Here is a 19,690-nt window from a genome sequence, read left to right as displayed (position 1 = left end):
AGCTGATAATAATGGTATCTATCACATAGGATGGTTGTGAGAATTTAGCGAGTTACCATATAAAAACTCTTGGAACTGTGCCTGGATTATAAAGGCATTAGCTGTCCTTGAAGAACAAATCCAATTTTTAAAAGTTGGCCATTTGAAATGAGTTTCTGTGTTTGTGCCATTTCCCAAGCAGGAGGACCTCTCAGCATTACTCCTGGTAAAGTTAACTGGGACAGTCTGGTTGCCTCACAGTGGAATCAAGTAACCCAGGCGCCAGCCATCAGGCACTGGCTTGGCTCAGCAGACAACTCAGGTTTTTATATCTCACAGTAATAAACATTCCAGAGTATCATTTCTGGAGGCACAATGGGATAAATACATTGAATGAGGCTCTGGAGGAGAATAACAAAGACAGCTGGATAAAATATTAAAACTGTCTCTTTAAAGGCACTTTGGAGCTATCAAGAAAGGAAGAAATGCTCAGAGGATTAATAAAAAACGAGAACACTTTAACAAGAGCTAGGACAAAAGCTATCCTCTGCCTGGTGGCATCTGCCCAGCTCCAGTACATCGGAGCCTCCACAGGCACAGGAGACCAAGAGAAAGACTCGGCCTGGACCAAGCTGTCTCCAGGGCTGGATCAGCATGTAGCCACCTGTCTCAGGTATAGTAATTAAGGGAGCACCAACAAACCCAGAACTTGAGATTAAAAAAATGTAATATTTTAAAAAATCAAAACTAATGCAAAAAAATTCCGTGATGAACAAAATAGCAAAACTGTAAACAAAGATAAACTGTTGCTGTTTATTTGATTTGCAACCCAGTCAAGGACAGTAAAGTTATGAGTCAATGTAATTCGTGAAACAGATATATCAACACATTATCAACTTCATGGAGAAAAAACATCTTTCCAAAGATGCAAACACATCATTAAGTAAGATAACATCCGTTTATGATAAAATCTCCTTACAAACTACTAATAAGGAAACTTTCATATTATCATAAAGATTATATACAAAATACCTACGTCAAGAACAGCAGCTAATGGTAAAATGTTAAAGAACTCCCTTCAATGTCAAGGCCAAGGCAAATGGTACACCATAGTTGGTTTTACTCAACATTGTACAGGAGACATCAGCTAGTACTGTAGTACAAGAAAAAGAAATAAAATGTGTAAAATATAGAAAAGAAAATAAGCAAAGCTCATTATTACCAGATAATATAATTTGTATGCAGAAAATAATCAAAAAATCAACAGGTAAATATTAAGATTAATAACTGTGTTTATCAGATTTCTAAGATTAAAATCAAAATGCATTAATTAAGATAATCTTATTTGTTGTAATAGATACATCTCAGTGGCTTAACAAAACAAGAATTTGTTTCTTAGCAGGTAAAGCTAATTTAATGGGAAATAGGTGAGAGATGGGGCTCTACTCCACCAAGTCACTTGTGGGCCCACTGATGGAGATGCCATCCTATTCAACTTGTGACTTCCAAAATTGTTGTGAGCATCCAACAACATACAGGGAAAGAGGGACTGGGAAGCTGTAAATGAGGTTTTTATGAGTCAGATAACATACATAGGAATTAATATGACAAAATATGTTTAAGTGCTTTTCGAGAAAATTTTCAGCTTTTTTGTAAGATCTTAATAAGCAGAGAGATATTCCATGTGCATAAATGGAAGAAAAACAATATCATTAAGATGTCACATCTTCCCATATTAATCTATAGCTTTAATGCAATTGAATCAAAATAGTAACAACATTGTTTATGGTACCTGGAAAACTGATTCTAAAATGTATACAGAAAAGCAAAGAACTAGGAACAGCCAAAACACTCTTGAAGCAGAATAAGGTAAAGAGCTCTCCCAACCCCTACCAGAGCTAATTCTAAAACTGTAATAACTAAGGCAGTGTGGAACTGATATAGTGTTAGACAAGGCAGACCAATGGAACAAAACAGAAAGGCCAGAAACAGTCCACGCTTAGAACAAACAAACAAACAAACAGAAAAAATACTTGGCTCATGACAGAGTGACAGGCATTGAAGATCAGTAGGGACAGGGGAATTATGCAATAAATGCCAGTGGGGAATTTGGTTATGTAATGGATTAAAAAAATTTAAGTTGACCCTTACCTCCCACCATTCATAAAAATCATCTATTCAAATTAGATAGAAGGTTTCATTCTGAAGGGCAAAATGATACATTTTTGAGAAGATAGTGCATAAGACTATATTTCCCACCTTGGGAGGAGGGGAAGATACATGAAATGTTTTTATAAAGTTTAGAATCTTAGGGAAAAATTAATAAATTCAACTCCTTTGAAATTAAGAAATTCTACTTGTCTAAGGGTTCTACAGGAGGATGAGAAAATGAACTAAGACAGGATACTTGATACACATACAGGAGATAAAAATTGGTATTTGAATATGTTAAAGACTCCTACGAAACAATTTTAAAAGGGACAAACAACCCAATATAAAAATGAGCAAAAGACATGAACAGGCATTTCATAGAAGAGGAAACATAAATGGCCCCAAAACATGAAAAATTATCCATTAGTAATCAGGGAAATGCAATTTCAAACCACAACAAGGTACCATTTCACACATATCAGGTCAGCAAAAAATTTAACCATTGAACAAAAGGTACTCTCATGCAGTGTTTGGAGTTTAAATTGGTATCATCACTTTAGAAAACTATTATGTGTTACCTAGTAAAACTGAGTATGTGCATCGGTGAAAGGCTGAGGTAGAGATCTAAGCCCCAACTTATCAGCGATAACAGCAGCCAGGGCTGTGCCAGAATCTGTCTATATCAGTCACTCATGGCAATGTCCCAGTTTAATGTCTTCAAATATGGGAAGGGAAGTGGCTTTGAGGTCAGATTTCCTAGGCACCAATCTTGTCTCCCACTGCTTACTAACTGTGAGCCTTTGGCCAGACCCTTAAACTCTCTTAGTCACCTGTCTCAGGTATAGTAATTAAGGGAGCACCAACAAACCCAGAACTTGAGAAAAAGAATATTTTAATGTAATATTTTTAAAAATAAAAACTAATACAAAAAAATCTCTCTGTGTCTCAGTTTTACCATCTATAAATGAAGACAATAAGATAGAACACTTAGCGAGTGCTATCACGGTGATGAATCCTGTGAAAATTTCACTGGAGATGACGATGAAAGTATAAGGAGCTGGGGTCCCCGCTTGGAACATCACCAACTCGGGACACTTAGTTGATATCCCTTAATATCTGGGCTTATCATCTCCTCGGGACTATTCTGTAGGCAGTGGGTGATGTCTCAGGTGAAAGCCAAGTTTGCTACATCTTTATTTCTTAGCTAGAATATGGCGTGTCCCTAACAATTTCACACAAGTCAGAAAAAAACCCCACAAATTCCACATCCAGCTTCCAAGCATAAATGAAGAACATGAAGTCACTTGCTATTTTAAAAGCTAATTACTAGTAAAATACTTTCAGATTCACATTTCCTGTGAAATAAAATTCTGCCTTTGAAATGAAAGTCTCTGGCAGAACTACTCAGCAACACCTTTGTTCCAAGCAGGGGTTTTCCTTTAGTACAGAACATACTGTTCCCTAGTCAGAAAAAGATTGATTTAATTTTAAAGGGGAGACAATGAAAGCATATAACTGCTAACACACATTTAAAAATATATGTGCAACATCACCAAAGAGACATAGATGTTGGTGAGCTCTTTTGTTTTTGTAAGTTTTATGGTGAAGACATGAAATAAAATATCTAAAGATATCCAGTTTAGTGTCTGAAATTGAAAATAATAAAGAAGTATTTGACTTCTTTATCATTTTCCAAACAATCTACTTTTGGACTACAAATTGTGGGAGAGCTTCATATCATCAAATTTCAGCTTCTTTGGAAAAATACTCCTTATAAATAGATTCGATGACTCAATATTTTTCACATTGATACTTTTTCTATATGTATACTATTGATTCTTCTCAAAAAGCTAGATTAGTTAGAGAATAATAAGGAATATGCAGAAAAAAATCATCTCCAGCTTCTACAGACCAAAGAATAAACATTATTTCACTAAGTTGAATATATTGAGTTTAAGCACATAATTCTACAGCTTCAAATGTTGGTTTCCCTACAAAGTTGTACAAACTATTAAATTCTTCCAAATAATTTGGTGTCAAGAAATATTTTAAAAATCATTCTCTTCTTTTCTTCCCTTCCACTGAAAAAAGGTGGAAAGAATAGTCCTCTCCATTTCCTCATCTCTGGTTTACTCTTTTCATTTTGGAAAAGTGTTATGCAATGTTTAAGATCTAAAAAGGTATAGAGGCCAGGCGCAGTAGCTCACGCCTGTAATCCCAGCAGTTTGGGAGGCTGAGGCAGGTGGATCACTTGAGGTCAGGAGTTCGAGACCAAAATAGTGAAACCCTGTCTCTACTAAAAATTCAAAAATTAGCCAGGACTGGTGGCGGTATCTGTAATCCCAGCAACTTGGGAGGCTGAGGCAGGATAATCACTTGAACCCAGGAGGTAGAGGTTGCACGCCACTGCAACCTGGGTGACAGAACGAGACTCCATCTCAAAAAAAATAAAATAAAGTAAAAAGATATAGAGAATATAGCAACAAACGTCCATCTACCTACCCCTAAGCTTAATAAGCAACCTATTCACAACACAGTTGAAACTTCCTGTGAATGCTTCCAGATCAGATAACTCTCCCTCTTGAATTTGGTCAATACCATTCCCAAGCCTCTCCTCATAATCTTATTACTTCTGTATCCTTAAACTACATGAAATATTGCTTGAATTTTAAATTTGATGTGAATGATATCATAGATTATGTATTCTTGTGCAACTTGCTTGACTCACTCAGCATTATGAGTGTGAGAATCATCCAGGCACATCCCGAGAGTTAATGTTCATTCATTTTTACTGCTGTATAGCATTCCACTGCATGAAGATGCCCTAACATGGTCTAGATTAGTGACTACTTTAAATATTAACTCACTTCTGTGAATGGACATTAGTTATCTCTAGATACTATCTCCAGATACTATATCCAGATTTTTATGCCACATTCTCTCCAGTGTTTGATATAGTCTACTTACCTTTTTGCCAGGTCATTTAATTTACATATCTCTGATTACTGGTATAGTTAAGCCTCTGTTTCTGTAATAAGTTTTTAGTTATTTAAGTTTTCTCTTCTGAAAATTATTCTACATGTCAGTCTTTTGGGGGGAGAGGTTTTTTGTTCTATTTGTTTTGTTACTTGTAACATTGTCAAATTTATCAAGCCTTTTATTTATGGTTTAATAAATTCTTCTTTACCCTAAGGTCATAAAGATATCTTCTTATATTTTTCTTCTGTAGCAATTTTGCCTTTCAAATTATTCCACTAAGGATTGATTTTTGTATATAAAGTGCAGCAGGGATCCAATATCATTTTGCTTTTCCCTGGAGGACAGTGAAATGCCCTAGCACCATTTATTGAATAGCGTTTCTTTTGTCCACTGGTCTGCAATACTCTTTCAGACATAAATCAATTTTCTATATATGTGTGGGCTTCCTACTCCTTCCTTCTGGAAGGAAATTTCTCATTTTTTAATTGAAGTGAATCCCTTAGCAGTTGCTGCTAGAAGGGTCAGTGGGTAGTAATCTTTCTTAGAAATGTATGAAAATGTTTGCCTTTTCTTAAATGACATTTAAGTGGATATACAATCTAGTTTCTCCCAGCATTTTGAAGATATTGCATTGTCTTCTGATATCTATGAGCACAGAGATGGTGCATGAGAAGTCAACCCTTGATTTGGCTTGTTCCTTTATACATGATCTCTCTTGCCTCCTCTAGCTTTGTGCTTTTTTCCTCTTTATCTTAGATGTTATGCAATTTTAATATAAGGTTTCTAGATGCAGTTTTTTTTTTTTAATTTCTCTTGGGTGGGGCTCTGCATGACTTTTCCAACTTAGGATTCTTTTTTGTTTAACTCTTAAAACGTTGTAATCATTCTTTTTATTACTGTTTCCCACCAGGCTCTTTATTTTCTCCTTCCAGACGTTCTATTAGCTGTATATTGACTCTTCTCATGTAGTTCCCAGGTCTCTTCTTTCTGCTTTTCATATTTTCCCTCTCTTTGTCTCTCTGTGATGCATTCTGTATAGTTTCATCGATATACTTTACATTTCACTAATTTTCTCTTCATCTGCATCCACTCTTGTTTAATCTATCTTGATCTTTATTTTAATTACTATGTCTTTCATTGTTTAAAATGTCTGTATGCTTTTTATAAATCTGTGTGCTCCTTTTCCCCAAAAATAAGTCCCACTATTAAATTAGAAATCTTACTCCTTATTTTCTCCCTTTGAACAATTTAAATGTTTATTTTAAAGTCTCTGAGATACTGCACTATTCTGTTTTAAAGTGTCTTTCCCATACAGGTAAGTCTCCTCAGTCCTTTGAATTTTTTCCTCTGAGCTTGTCTCAGCACCACTGTCTACTATGGCATCTCTGGGTTCTGCATTCAGGAGATTCGATTCCTGACCAGCGTCCAGGGCAAATGGAGCAAATCTAGCTTCTTTTCCAGGGCAGTCAGTGAAGTTTTTCTGGGCCACGGACTAGATAGCCCATTTGTTGGTCCTGGCTCCCCACTAAACAGGGAAATTATAGACTTGACTCTGTCCCTAAGTGGGCTTCATAATCCCACTTACTAAGATATGTTTCCTGTCCTGGAAGTTGAGTATATACATCCTTGACTCCCTTATATTCACATCTGATATGCTCACCCTTGGGAAATCCACTCACTTATTTGGGATAAATAGTAATATGCAACTGCGTCAACTTCTGTTCCCTACTTTAGCTGAATTCCTTCCTCAATTCTGGAAACCAGAGAGAATACCTTAGAATTCTGCTAAGCATTTGGTAAAATTTGTAGTTTAGCCACTATTTCCATATTTCTACATGGAGAGTGAACATTTGTCAATCCAGCTCATTCAACCATTCCTAAATAGGAACTCTCCCTTCTTCCTTCCTTCTTTCCTGCCACTTCCTCCGTCTCTCCCTTCCTCCCTTCACCAGTCACCAGTCACCATCTTCTATGTCCGTTTCATTCTCATGGCCTTTCCTTCTCATTTTTTGGTGCTATCTTCTTTCTCTGTTCACAACACAACACGTGGTCTCTAAGCTTCTTACCTTGGCCCTCTTATCTTCATTTTCTACTGGTACACTCTTGAGAAATTTGTTCAGTTCCTTGGCATAAATTCATTCAATTCTTTGGCAGAGTAACATCCTAATGACAAATCCAAGCCAGACAGACCCACTGAGCTCTAGTGCCATGCATTTACTTCTTATTGCATATATAGGCACCTACAAACCTCCCAGGCACGCCCATCTCAACATACCCAAAACAAAGCCATGATTAGCCTTGTGAAAATCTTTATATTTACTCTTACATTTTCCTTCCTTTTGAGTGACATTTTCATCTATCTGCTCAGTCACCAAAGTCAGAAACCTGGGTAATACAGCAAATGTACCCTTCCTCTCAGTAGCTATATCTAGTCGACAATAAACCCCTATGTATTCCACCCATTTGGCAACTCTCATGTCTATCCTCTCTTCTCCATTTCCACTGTGATGGCCTGAGTCCTGGTCCTGAGTCCCACTCTCTTGGGCTGCTGTTACAGTGCCCCAGATAATCTTCCAACTTCCCTTCAGTTTCATCTGACTTCTGTAAATAATCACAGGCAAGAAATATATCATGAGATTCCTTATTTTCATTGTAACAGGAAATCACCAAAAGGAACTTCAAAATATCATGTGCTTATTTGTGGTCCAAGATGACATCTGGATAACAGTTCAAGATTCAGCCTTTCTCAACTTTACACTGAAACATACATGACACACACACACAAAAGAATGAAATGACAAAAAAAAAAAAGAATGAAAACAAAAACTGTCAGAACTGTCAGGCATTCTACTACTGCCAGGCTATGGGAGGAAATTTCACTAACGAAATTTACAAAGCCGAAATGAACATCAAAATCCATGATGACACTGAGTCACACTTTGAGTCTTGAAGAAGAGCACATGCAGGCCTCCAAGGTAGCAGAGAAAAACATTGTTTGTCCTCCATCACCTTCCTTGGGGCTCAAGGGCCCAGCGACATTATGAACCAGGCCACCATGTAACCAGCCTCTTCTGCAGATAGTAGAACTCAAAACCTGAGCAGGATTTGCCCCACTTCCAGTCAACAAAACCCTTGTCCTCACCTCAGGTAGATCCAAGCCAAAAACCTCTAGAGAATAAGAGGACCAGACGTAGGAAGAACGCTAAGAACTGAGCTGGCCTCCCTGTTAATCTCTCACCACCTCATCAGGGTAGAATTCCAGCTGTCTTACTAAACCACACCAAACAAAAACTTACTAAAACTTAGATCAAGGCAACCTTCCCTAATATATCCTATTACAGAATAAAGCCCAAATTGCCTTATATAGCATTCGAGGCTTACTCTATACATAGGCTCCATCTACCTTTATCATCTACTTCTCATTATCTCCAAACATTGCAAACTCCAGCCACACAGTATTATTCAATGATTTTAAAGCATCCTTCAAGCTTCCCTACCTTCTTGTCTAGGTTTCCCTTGTTCCTTCTGCCTAGAAGACCCTCTTCTTCCTCTTTAAGCTCCCTGAAATCTTTATTATTATTATTATTATTATTATTATTATTATTATTATTTGAGATGCAGTCTTGCTCTGTTGCCTAGGCTGAAGTACAGTGGAGTGATCTCAGATCACTGTAACCTCTGCCTCTGGGGTTCAAGTAATTCTCTTGCTTCAACCTCCCGAGTAGCTGGGATTACAGGTGCATGACACAACACCCAGCTAATTTTTGTATTTTTAGTAGATACAGGGTTTCACCATGTTGGCCAGGCTGGTCTTGAACTCCTGACCTCAGGTGATCTGTCCACAGCCTCCCAAAGTGCAGCTTCTCCATTATTAAAGATCCACATTTCAAGGTCCAAATCCTTCCTCAAATCTTCCAAAACCCCTAAATTGGAATTAGTCTCCCCTTCCCCTGTGCTTCTATAACATTTTCTTTGTGCTTCTATTTTAATATTTATCACTGTCTGTCTTAGATTGATAACTGCAACTTTGCTCCTCCTACTAGACTGTGAATGTTTTCATTTTATTAGCTAACACATACCATAGTGCCTTCTGTATCAAAGATATGCAATGGACATGTGTTGCATCAACTGGAGATGAGATGAAAATGAACTACAGAAAATTTCTTGCTCAGGTCCAATTTTTACTATTTCATTTATATTTATATTTAAAACAATCACTGGGTTTTGTCACTAGGCCAAGCAGCAGGCTGAAAAGGAATGAAACCTTGAATTTCCTTTGCAATTTTGAAGAGGAAATCCATAGGTGACACCTTCCCTGATAAAAGAAAGAGGAACTAAAGGCCACAAGGGGTAGGGAGGAGGGGGTGTTGAGGTCATAGAACAAAAGGAAATCCCATTTTCTAATCTCTACAAGATGGTCTCATTGCTGATCTCTCCTGCTGCAATAGAGCAATAAAACATGTCCTGGAAGGTCAGCAGATGTTACAGCAGTGGGAAAAGCAGGATATAATTATCAATGATCAAGGCACTCAGTGGGGCCATCTCAATTTTCTCCTCTTTCATTCTTCCAACCAAATGATAGAAAATTGATGTCAATTCCAAAGCCACTTATGTATTTGCAGCACAATAGCGAATCATCCATTCAAACATCTTTCATAGTTATTTCCTAATGAGCTGACGCTCTATGTGAAGGTTGCTGTTCATTTGTATAGTCATCCCTGTGCTTAAAATACTAAGGAAAACTTGTCCCTTCTTATTGACCTCAAGGATACTGATTCCATAATGGTTATAAAAGGCACAGAAGTTGTGTTTTGCATGCCTTTTTCTGCCAAATTCAAAAGCATAATTGCTCTTGCTTTTCAGCCACTGATTCAACAAATGGTAATGGGAGTTCTTGCTCTTCTGCAATCACGGTGCTAAGAACTAGAGGTAAAATGATGAGACACCTGACTTCATGGAACTTACTTTCCCTTGGGAGAGACAGACACCAATAAAATAATTCTATGGATAAGTGAAAATTTTATGGAAATCAAAAGAAGTTTTGTGGAAAGGAAATGAGAATCTATAACAAAGGGATCTTTGTTCATCCGGAATGTTAGAAGGCTTCCCTAGAAAATCTTGTACACTGAGATTTGAAGGTTGAGTATGAGTTAAATAGGGAATGAGGAAAGAGAATGTTACAGGCAGGAGGAAAACAGCAAATATAAAGACTTTGCTGCCTGAGAAAAGATGTTTACGAACACTGAGGAAAAACCAATCATGATGACTTCAGCATACTGAGCTCTCTATCTGCAATGCTATTTAGTGGCCAAGTTCCTAGGATTCTACAATAGTATTCTACTTAATAAAAGTTCATTAGTTAGCTGTTTGGAAAGCTTAAAAATGAAGACAGTTTTATGAAATTGGGTGACAAACATAAGTCTTAATATGAGGCAAGGCAAAAAAATGATGTGAATAGCTGAGCACGGCCTGAAATTTTTGAGCTCAGGTTCTTAATTTGTAACCCATCTTTCCTCCTCCTCTGTCCTCCCCAAGTCCAGATGCATAGTCACAGGACCTAAATCTTCCTCTACTATGAACTTTCAACTGAAGGCAGCACACAAAACACCACTCAAAAAGGATTTCATTAGCAGTTTTCTGAGCATTTTGTCACTGGACTTACTGACTAAGCTTATTGAACATTTTGCTTGAGGATCTTAGGATAGAAACCAGTATTATTTTTTTAAATGATCAGCTAAGGCCAGGCGTGGTGGCTTACATCTGTAATCCAAGCACTTTGGGAGGCTGAGGCAGGTGGATCACTTGAGGTCAGGAGTTCGAGGCCAGCCTTGTTAACATGGTAAAACCTCATCTCTACTAAAAATACAAAAAATTAGCTGAGTGTGGTGGCACATGCCTGTAATCTCAGCTACTCGGGAGGCTGAGGCAGGAGAATCACTTGGACTTGAGAGGTGGAGGTTGCAGAGAGCCAAGATTGTGCCACTGCACTCCAGCCTGGGCAAGAAGAGCAAAACTCTGTCTCAAAAAAAAAAAAAAAAAAAAATTCAGCTAAGCAGAGGCTGGTGGGTTTTTATACCTGACAGTTCCTTTCTTAACATTTTCAAAGTTTGTTTCACTGATTCAGAATGACTTTTGAAACCATTATTTAATTTTTTTTTACCTGCTGTCCAGCATGTTCTGATTTCTGCCTTGGTAGGAACAAAACATTAATCTCCTCCCATAATCCTGACATGCAGGATTGGCACAGCATTTATTAATTCACCTTTCACTTAAATTGGTTTTCTTTTTAGCTGCACTGCATTCAATATCTCGGACTAACCATATCTTTTTTTTTTAGCATAATATAAGATAGGGTCAAACCTTTACTTCTTGAGCTGGGTTTAATAAATAAAACTAATAGCTGAGATTGATTACCCATGTAGACAGCAAACTACAAAACCCAAGATGAATTGTGTAATTTGCAGCTCTATGACATGTATTAAATTTTGAGACATAAGATAAATAATTCATGTAAATAAGAAAGTGAGGACACCCAAGAATGAAGTTTGTGGTTATCCGTTAACAGCAGGTGAAATAAACAACCAATTTCATTAACTTTTGATTTAGACCTTTTAAATACATTTTTACTAACCACTGCCTAATTGAGACTGCTGTATAAATTAAAGAAATTCTGTTATTTGTCCTTAACTAGAGACATTTTAAATTAAATATCTAGATCCCTCAAAAAATGATCACTACATTTACATCTTACTTACACTAAAGTCAGCCTACCACCTTGAGATTTAGAGAATTAAAGTCCCTTAGATAACTAGGGGAGGTTAAAAAACAAAAACAAAAAACAGCAGGCATAAATGATAAGGTATTAATTTTTCTTCTTTGGTACCTGCCAAGTAGAATCCAGTGGATAAAATATGGAGTAAGTGTTGAATGTTGCTTACACTTCTTATATGCCTAAATTAGTATGCCTGACATTATAATTTAACCAAACAAGTTTTTCAACTTGCAAGACAGGGATTAAAAAGTCCACTCATTCATAGGGTGGCTTCATGGTTTAATTAGATTTGAAGAAGCCACGATAATCCTGAGATCCTCCAAGGAGGATGTATAAGAAATGATATGGTTGTTTTAATGAAGAACTGTGCCCGTCTCCTCTGCCACTGGGATGTTCCCGCCTGGGATCAAAGAGTGGTCAGATTTCTAAGCCATCAAGAACAGGACCTTTGACCAGGTGGTGTAGATTTCTGGCCCCAGGGATACAAAGAGACCTTCCAGGTCTTCCATAGCTCAGAGTACTGGTACTAAGTGCTCAGCAGTGGACACGATGCTGTGGTTAGTTAAGTCCTCCCTGAATGTCTACAAGACAGCAGACTAGGTTTTTCTGGAATGTTCGAAAGGCAAAGAGAGTCCCTGCTTTCCAAGATTTACAGTTTGTGATGAGAACTGTGAGTAGCTAACATGATGTTTTTTAATCTTTAGAAGAATTTTTATTGTTATCCCCATTTCACAGATGAGAAAACAAAGGAACAGAAACAAGGGTTTGGTGATTTGTCAGGTGCAGCCTTCACCTCATTCTCCACCCTGCTGTTTACAGAGCTGTAAAGAGACTTGCAACTGAGGATTTCTTTGGGGTTAAATGTTGTTCTTCTCATAGGATTAAAGGTTAGCTAATCTTTACCATGTTTGAATTTTAGAAATTCTCAGTATTTGTTTAAAAGTGCTGGAATAATGTCAGTTCTGGGTATAATTTCTCCTGAGTAACCATACTTACTTGGGGTAGAATCACCTGAGCTGGCTCAGTTTCTGCAGACACTATATTGAGCTACAATAACTAAGGAGTCCCATACTACATACTGTATCAAACCAGTCTTTGAAATTTTTTGTGAAGATTGGAAATGAGGCAACGTTTTGTGTACTATTTAACCTAAATAGAGTAAAACAAAAGTTTTATATAATCTGAATAAAGGAAAAATTTAGGGGACTCAATGGGTGTCTTTGAGATCCTTCCAGCAAGTTTGCATCCACAGCGATCTGGGGGCTACTCTCTAGGCCTAGACATCGAGTCACCTATTGCAGCTCCACCTGCTTCCCTCTCCCATCAAATATGAAACCAGCACCTTCAATGTCAAGCCCTTTACTCAGGGCTTTTTTTTTTTTTTGGCCTGCATTTATTGGTGTGTTTCCAAGCAGGCGACTTCTGCAGCACTTAGTCTAGGTTATATGAAGCAAAAAGAAAACCGAAGAAACTCACATCTGTGTCATTTATTGGGTCTCAAGGTCCCTGGAGGCTTTGCTTTCTTCTCTCCACCTTTTAGACTCTTCTGTTTGTTCTACATATCATGTATGTCCAGGGGTTTTAGTTGTGCTCAGTGAGAAATAGGGAAAAGTGAATCCACTCCATCTTTCCAGAAGTGGTAATCCCCTCAACTTGCCTTTTTAAGAACTGTGGTTTTATACACAGAGGCCACTTTAAGTGGCTTTAAGTTCAGCAGCATTAAGTACATTCACAATGCTGTACAACCATCACCATCATCCCTCTCCTGATCTTTTTCATCAACTCAAGCAGAATTCTTATACTCATTCAACAATTCCCCATTCCCCTCTCCCCCTAGTGCCTGGTGACTTCTACTTTCTATATTTATGAATTTGCCTGTTCTAGATATTTTATATAAGTGGAATCATACAGTATTTGTTTGTGATGAGTTTATTTCACCATAGCATAATGTCCTCAAGGTTCATCCATGTTGTAGCATGTGTCAGAATTGCCTTCCTATCTAGGGCTGATACTCGGCTATGTGGATATAGAACATTCTGTTCATCCATTTAGTCTGTTGATGGACACTTGTGTTTCCTAACTTGCCTCTTTAGTGCTGAGAGCTGACGTGAGGGGGAGAGTGGAGGTTCGTGAAACTCTTTACCTTGGTTTCCCCTACTCCTTTCCCTCAGTAGTAAAGGCAGAAGAGAAAGAGCCTGACTTTTAGGATGCAAGTCCTGGCATCCTGGATCAATCTTCAGCCTGCTTTCCTTTAAGCAGCCTGATAGAGGCTATTGTACAGCTTATGTGGTTGGCAGACTGGTGCTTACTGACTTAAATAACCTTCCAATATGGATTTATTCACAATGTAATCTGATGCTTTTTAAATGCCAAAAAGGAAAAAAAAAAAAAAAAGATATTGTGAGTCTGTGCACATCCCCGCTCCTCCAGGCCTCATCAGTCCCTGCCAGAGCACAGCCTTACTCCGACTGCCTGGTGTTGTCCTGAGCCCCCAGAGAACCAGCCATCCAAAACTGCAAGGGAAAACAAATCCAGGAAAACCCTACAAACGTCAGTGAATGCGTCTACACCGATCACATCTTAACTGAAGCTACAGTGTACTCAATCCTATAGTTCAGGGTACCAAATAAAAAACATGTGAAAAGACTATGGACCCTGAGGATCTGAGAACAGTGTGGCTCACTGATAGGAACTTGGACACTGTAAAGGCAAGTGTACATCTGCATTCTGATGTGTGCTCCATGTTCCTCAAGGGTTGAGTTGATGTGGACAGAACTTCTTGTGGTGACCCCCATATTCCTACTCAAAAGTGAACCCTCCACAAATACTACCTGACCTGTTGTGATTATTCCTAGTAAAACAACCCCAGCTCCTTCGCAAAGTTTAAAATTGGTGGTTTCACTGCCATCAGGGTTTGACGTTGGTGGTTTTAATTAAAGATACTAAGTATTTTAGGGTAGGAGACTGTTTTATTTTGTTTTCCCAAAACATTGTGATGGACTATGTCACAATATATGATGAACTCAAAACATTGTGATGGACTCTGAGATTTTAGATACTGGCTCTGGTTTCCTCTGTTAATTCTGTTCATGAAAAAAATTAGACATGGCATTCTGAAAGATCTGAAGATCAGGAGAAGTCTAATCTTCATTTATACCAACATCTGGAGACTAAACTGCTGAGAAAGGGCTCTTGGCCCCATTCCAATAACTTGTAATTATTGAACAAAATATAGCAAATATAATTACATTAAAGTCAGGATTAGAAGATAGAATGGGAAATCACTAGATACAGAAAGAGAGAAGAAATTCAAACCTGGAGTGGAAATGAGGTAATGAGGTTAAGGTTATCCACAGGGCCAGAGGACCCCAATTTAAGTCCAGGGCTTGAGGAATGGAGGCAAGTTGGGATTTTAACACCCACATGCTTCTGATAGGTCCCATCTCAGTCAGGGAGCTGGAGGGCTGGGCTATAGCCAGAAACTTTAAGGAGCTGTCAAATACATGAAGGAGGGAGTAGAAGTTGGCAAAATAATAATAATAATAACAATAATCTACTAAATCTAGATTCTTCTCCTCTGGAAGAACTGGATGGCAAACTTTGGATTCAACTGGAAAAGGCCTCAGGAAAGGATCTCTTGGCATGAGAAAATTCCAAATCTTTACTAAGCAAAGACCCTTGTCTGGGTCATGCGTTTATCTGTTTTCTAAAAATTAGGATTAATTGAAACAAAGCAGGTAAAAAATCAAGTTGTGATTTTTTTTCTGATGCACATGAATTGGATCATCATCATCCACATTGTCAGTCCTCATTAATATCACAGTTACAATTCTCTAAATGTGATCACCGACACTCCATGCTAGACTTCTTATAAACAAATCATAGGAGTGGTTTTCTCCAAAATAACATTTACAAAACAGGTAAGTAAGGATCAGGTAAAACTCCTGTATTACTAATCAACCTGTTGTACTTCATCAATAAAATGATTAAGAGCAACTTAACATTGTGATATGATTTGGCTGTGTCCCCACCCAAATCTCATCTCGAATTACAGTTCCCATAATTCCCTCATGTTGTGGGAGGGACCCAGCGGGAGATAATTGAATCATGGGGGTGATTTCTCCATACTGTTCTTGTGGTAGTGAATAAGTCTCATGAGACCTGATGGTTTTATAAGGCCTGTTTTCATTTTATTATTAATAGTATCCCTTTTTATTCTCAAAAATGTCCAAATTTAGTAGGTAAATTATATGGTCTAGTAGTTTCATTTTCAAGTTAGTTTAAAATATAAATACAGCTATTTTAGACATTACGTCAAGTTTTAAAATGTGACCGAGGTTATGATCCAGAAGCCCTGAATGCCCCTCCCTGCAGGTAGGACAATAAGGAAATCCCTGCATTCACAGGATCCCAAGTACTATCTTAAGGAGGAACTAGATGATTTCATATTACTTTTCCGTTTCTCCAGATGACAACTGGAGAACTGTTGCTGCGTAAGAACAACAATAAACAGTTAAGTTGAAGCAAACCACCTCTTTCTGTATTTGTTGAATAGCTGCAGGAAATACTCAAATCCTCCTAGATTGTCCACTTGTTGTGGGACTGGCACGGGGTTCTATGTCTGGGTCTGTGAGATAAGCTGATCCCAGGCCTCATGTCACATGACCTGGCTAGTGCCTGGAGCTTTTGCACTGCATCTTGTTATTAAACCTGCATGAGAGACATTATTTCCATCATCACAGAAAGGACAAACTATCTCCTCCAGGGAATCTGGCAGGACCCTCTAACACTATCATAAAGCAGCTCCAGAAGTCACTGTCATCAGCTATATGCAATTAGGATCTGTAAAATTATTGGGCCATAATTTATAATTAATGCTGACAAACTGACAATAGAATGCTGTTCATTTCCAATGTATTCTTAACAGAGATATAAGAGAACATGTTCTAACAGGATAATTTTGTCTTTTTCAGGAACCTTCTGGTTGTAATAGAAAACCAGAAAACCACTGATACTAACTTAAAGGAAAATTTAGTGTAATGTTGGGGTGGAGGCGGGGATCTCAATGCCAATGGTAGAAAATGCAATTGGATCTCCTCATGAGTAGGAAAGCTCTCAGGAACTAAGTGAGCCATCACTACTTCTCTAATAATCGACTTTATTCTTTGACATTTCTCTGCAGATTAGCATTTCTGCTGAGTTGTACACAGAGGCCATCAAAGGCTTTCCCACTGTGGCTTTCCTTACTTCCTAGTTCAAATGCCCAGCCCCACCCTCTGGACTCCAGTTCTAAATTCCTAGGAGGAAACAAATCTTACTGGCTCATGAGCTAGGCACCATGTGCCAATGACATCAACGATCTATGACCAGAGAACTCATGTAGTACAAAAATGGGTCCCCTGGAGCCTGACAAAACTCCCAAGAAACCTACAAATGGATAGAGTCATGCGCATTTTTATTGTATGTCTCTAGTACTAAGAATGCCTATTTTCTATTTTTCTCAAATACATTTGAAAATAAGTTGGGCATATGGGCACACAGAAGCATCATGTTCTGAGTAGGTAGTAATGCCATTTTAGCACACTCAACTGTGCCTCTAAAATCTTCTGTACAGAAGTAGATTAGATTGTGTAATTCATGAGAACCATGCCAAAAGCCCCCGACTAAGGGAGCCACTGTAAACTCACAATGAGAAGGCTGGCATCTTTTATTCTCTCTCCCGTCTGCTGTCATCTGGATATTCTTGCCTCAGCCCCTATGAAGGTTCTGTGCCTCCCACCATCTGTAAGCTTTCCTGTCCTGCCTATACCAGCCCTCAGCTAGAATGAAAAAGGGGGTCTTTAATATGGGGACTGAAGACATCATAAATAGTTTCCTTAGCAGCTTGTCACAGTCCTGCCAATCAGATGTCCTTGATTTCTAAGCAACAAGAAAAGCTACTGAAATTTTAAGGGGACACAAGACAAAACTATATCAAGGACATGTGTAAGTTTTTGTATATTTTTCTAATATTTTTTAACCTGATGACTCATACCTTTTAAAACTCATTTGCCTTGGTGATTTGTTTTATTCTTGTTGGTTTTTTTTAAACCAGTTAGAATCGCCTTATTGGCTATTTTTGATTCAAATAGAAGTGGAAGTGATTCTTTTTAAGAATGATTTCACATGCAATGAGATAGAGAAAATGGGAGTTTTTCTATATTTTTCCATTACTTTATCACATTCAGCAGTTGTTTGTCTTTTAGTATAAGTATTTGGTTAGAACATTAAAAACGATTGCTTAAAGGATGAGACCCAGCTGCAGTTCCTGTGAATTAAGCCTATGTTACTGTCTTTTGAAGAATAATACTGTTTAAAATTTCACATTGTTATGAGTTCATATAGTTTAGAGTTTCAGTTCAAAGTTGAAAAACACCATTGATTTCCCTTTAGTAGGGAGAATAAAATAATTTGATAATTTGAAAATTAAGCATACTTTTCATAACATTTAATGTTTTATATTTAATCCAATTCATTCAACATTTATTGAATATATACTATGGACTAAAGCATAATAAAGATTAGAAAGATAAAAACACTTATAGATTCTCCACCCTCCTCCCCGCCAGACATCCATGAGTCCATATACCAGCTGAAACGACAAAGATAAATATAATGCAAGACAAATTGCAGTACACATGAGAAGAAAGGTATAAAGTTTTTGGAAAATATGGTGAGAGATTAGTTTAAGGAAAACAAGGGGAGGTGGAATTTAAGTTAAATTCTGGATTTGGGGTAGGCTATCTCATTAGTATCCTCGGTAAAAATTTCCAAGATCACCAGTTCCTTTAAGTGTGATCTTTACTTCAGAAAACACATAGTATTGTTAAATTGATTTTCTTTTTTCTTTTTTTTTTTTTTTTTTTTTGAGACGGAGTCTCGCTCTGTCGCCCAGGCTGGAGTGCAGTGGCTGGATCTCAGCTCACTGCAAGCTCCGCCTCCCGGGTTCACGCCATTCTCCTGCCTCAGCCTCCCGAGTAGCTGGGACTACAGGCGCCCGCCACCTCGCCCGGCTAGTTTTTTGTATTTTTTAGTAGAGACGGGGTTTCACCGTGTTAGTCAGGCTGGTCTCAAACTCCTGACCTGGTGATCCACCCGTCTCGGCCTCCCAAAGTGCTGGGATTACAGGCTTGAGCCACCGCGCCCGGCTAAATTGATTTTCAACCCAGAGGCAAGTCAGAATCATTTAGAGGATTTTGTTCAATATACACATTCCCAACCCTCCTTCCCCCAGATTATTCACTGATGAGACTTGGAGGGATTTGGGCATTAACAATGCTCCCCCTACCCCAACCATAAGACATATAGAGCAACACAAAGTGTGAATGCCACGGTGAAATCTATTTAAAGAGATGTACACCAATGTGCAACACAGTTTCTGAAAAAACTTATTTTGAATAGATAAAGGTTTCTTGAAAAAATCTATTTGACCCTTAAAACTGGAAATGTATTAATATAGTTCATTTTTATTTAAAGTTTTCTTATTTTTATTTAAGTTTATCTTATATGTATTTATGAAATGTACTTTAGTCCTTTCTGGAATCAAGTGGAGGAAAAAAACAAAATAGATATGTTAAAATAGAGATCATAAGACTAATGGAACAGGCTCCTTGTGGCAATAAAGTACCAAATAATAAATGAGACCTAAGGCCATGACAGAAAAAGCTAAAGTCACATACCCCTACCCTTATAGAATAAACTATGCTCTAATTGCCACAGGTTTTTCTTATTCTCTAGCAGCTAAACAAGCACTGGCCTCAAGATAAACAC

General features: G+C 37.9%; 1 protein-coding gene across 45 annotated transcripts in view; it reads right to left on the bottom strand.

Moving 5' to 3' along the window:
- LOC112425914 (uncharacterized) overlaps positions 1 to 19,690 on the bottom strand; it is a 221,931-nt gene that overhangs the window by 193,679 nt on the left and 8,562 nt on the right. For 2 of the 45 annotated variants that reach the window (XR_011614652.1, XR_011614650.1), the window contains exon 3: positions 15,197 to 15,373. The exons of the other annotated variants lie outside the window; for them this stretch is intronic. The gene's annotated coding sequence lies outside the window, so the exon portion shown is untranslated. The remainder of the gene's footprint in view (positions 1 to 15,196; positions 15,374 to 19,690) is intronic. 45 annotated transcript variants of the gene reach the window in all.

This window comes from Macaca nemestrina, chromosome 16 (genome assembly GCF_043159975.1).
Source record: "Macaca nemestrina isolate mMacNem1 chromosome 16, mMacNem.hap1, whole genome shotgun sequence".
Classification (NCBI taxonomy): Eukaryota; Metazoa; Chordata; class Mammalia; order Primates; family Cercopithecidae; genus Macaca; species Macaca nemestrina.
Note: the sequence above shows the minus strand (reverse complement) of the source record. Positions and strands in the feature narration are given on the sequence as shown.